Source organism: Rhincodon typus, chromosome 4, assembly GCF_021869965.1.
Source record: "Rhincodon typus isolate 14 chromosome 4, sRhiTyp1.1, whole genome shotgun sequence".
In the NCBI taxonomy this organism is placed as follows: domain Eukaryota; kingdom Metazoa; phylum Chordata; class Chondrichthyes; order Orectolobiformes; family Rhincodontidae; genus Rhincodon; species Rhincodon typus.
In genome coordinates this window covers 23,660,215-23,663,046 of record NC_063335.1, presented here as the reverse complement: position 1 = coordinate 23,663,046, position 2,832 = coordinate 23,660,215, and positions in this window count along the sequence as shown.

Sequence of the window (2,832 nt, the reverse complement as noted above, 5' to 3'; positions counted from 1 at the left end):
GTACCAAATGATGTACAAGAATGAAGGGCTTTGGAGCTCTGTCTGGTGAAGTAAGGAGGCAGAAAGACAGAGTAGGAAAGGAGGCAGGGAAAAGTTTATGCTTGGTCCCCCAGTCAGTCATTCCCCGCCCAGTGAGGGATAGCTCAGCCTCATTCACCCCACCCTTATGACCCTCCCCACTGAGGGATAGCTCAAGAGGAAGAAAGATCCTGCACCTAGTGGTGGAGGGAGGACCTCTCACTGACTCGCAAGCCCCAAGCGGGCCTGCCCTGGTGTGGGATGCCTGAAAAGGGTGAATAGGGAATGCCAGCAATCACTCACACAGGGAAGGAGTTATCCCCAGGAGAGATTTGACAGACTGATGTTGCATTTTCTCCAATGGCTGCGCAGTGATGGTGAAACCTGGGAATTTCAAGGGAAGCTGTCACTAATCTTCCTGAACAATGACGACATTGCTGTTTCTCATGCCCCATTCAGCAAGGAGGATGTGGAGCAACCAGCTGACCAGACAAATCCATAAACCACCGGAGAGACTGGCTGTGATAAGGAGACTCAGAATTTCCAAATACACAGCTACTTCCCCATGACCTTTATCCACATTTTGAAATATCCCAGTCGAGCCTTACCCTTACATAATTATGTTATCACCCCCTCCATTTAGTGTACCTTCAGAATGCACTGCCTGTGATCAATAGGGAGATAATGCTGAGTGGCTCTGCCATTCAGTAATGCCAGCCTTCTCCAGGTTCTGTTCCAGGCTACAAGGGCAATGAGGGATATTCTCTACACCAGGGATGGGAGGGAGACACCAGCCTGCCTGAGTTAGCAAGTCTGGATGGAGATCGCAGAGGTCAGCAGCCATGGGCTCATCCACCAGAGCTTGGAACCAGAGCTGCCAAGCAGGTTTATGGCCTTACTGTATCTGTGAAGGTGAGAACACGGTACTTCTTTCTCCTTTAGGGGCATAATGTCATAACACAAAAGCTACAACAGAATGACTTTAAGAGTATGTCTCCAGTTTCTAAGCATTTGAAGCTTCAGTGGGAGTTAACTAGACCTTGTACCAGATTAATCCAACGTTTGACAATATTTCACACCCACGGGAGAGGAGTGAGGACGCAGTCAGTATACAAAAGCACCCAGCAAATTAGAAAAGAACCAGAACTCGAAATATTCCACAATCCGAAAATGACAGTTTGCAGCACAGTTTACAAGTCTTCCTTTTTTGCCAAAAACATGATAGCTTCAAGCAGCTCATATTTCATACTGCGCGTCAGATAATGTGCAGCAAAGTGACGCATGAACCATTGTTGAGAAATCAAGTTCTTTCCATGTACAAAATGTCTGACATTTTCATATTCACACTCATTGCATAATAATGGCAAAATGGTGACCTCAGACTATGCTACAGATCTGTCATATCAACTCGTGCCCAGAGCAAACCAAAACAAGGATGTGTTTGCTGGATGGGGCGCTGGCCACTCAGAAACAGTGAAGTCAGGCAGTAACACATGCTGTTGGAAACATGGCTGCATCCCAGTACAAGATGTTGGTCTGTGATCAATAACTCCAACCAACTTCCTCAGAGCGGCTGCATGCAAGAGTCATCCTTGTGATAAGCTGCTGGGCCCCTGGGATAGGCTTTGCAGTTTGCTGGATACCTCAATGTTTGCACCATTACTGATGGTGATATAGGGGAGCCACGCCAAGAGGGTGAGAGAAAGTGTGAGTGTATATGAGTGCCTCTGGCACACACAAGGCATAGTGCTCATGTGACCAATGCTGGATGCATGGAACTTCACAGTAAACATGGTCAGGATGAAGAAATAAAAAGCCCTTGATCCGCAGATACTTAGTTTGTGTCTTATAGATCGGTGTCATACATCTACCTGTGAGAAGGAAGATGGATCCTCAATGGTTGCGCCATCACACTATTCCTCACACCTTACACCGGTGCAAATACTCCGACATTCATAGGAATTGTGATTAAATCTACAATCACAACCTGGTAAGGAATGTTCCCTCTAAACTGTGCAGCTAAAATGTTCCATGCACGAGAGTCAGTGTCAGCACACTGATTGTGGCATTGGCTCCTGATTCTGAAAGTCACTGCCTTGTGTGCACCTTGGAGGCCTGAACAGCCAGTAATGGAAACTGGAGGGAACGCTGCTAGGAATCACATCATGGACACAGCAGAGTAGCTGCTGGAGGCTGTGACAGCCATAGTCACTGACGCTCCAGGGGACTGTGGGAGACCAGATCCATGCTGAGGACCAGGCTGATGATATGTTTCTGAAGTCAGCCACCACAAGTCAACCACTGCAACTGCAGCAAGAGATAATGGAACATCTCGTAGAAATTTTAAAGGCACTTAAGTGTGGACAGCACAGGAGTTCATCCAGGCCATGAGTGTTGCTGAGATGGGTGCATGCTAGGTTTTATGGACACACTGGTGACTCTCATGTAGATCCAGATTCAGCACAACACTCATTGGATACTGGTAATATGTACATTGAGCTCAAGGCAGGAGTGATGAGATAAGATGGGGACGAGGTGAGATGGGGACAAGGTGTCTGGAGTCTCTGCTCGCTGCTCGTCCATCTTGGGTCATCAGGAAGGTACAACTATGCCTTGCAAAGGAATAAAAAGTTCTTCAGTTTAGGGAGCTCCTTCTAAGGGCACTGACTATGGGTACAACCCCTATTCTGCAGTCAGAGGACAGCTGCTAAGATCATTCCAACTGCAGGGCAGCAAGGACGGGAGCCTCCCCCAGCAGTAACTGATGGGTGCCACATTATAGGAACTCTCATAAGAGAGTTAGGAATTGTACTT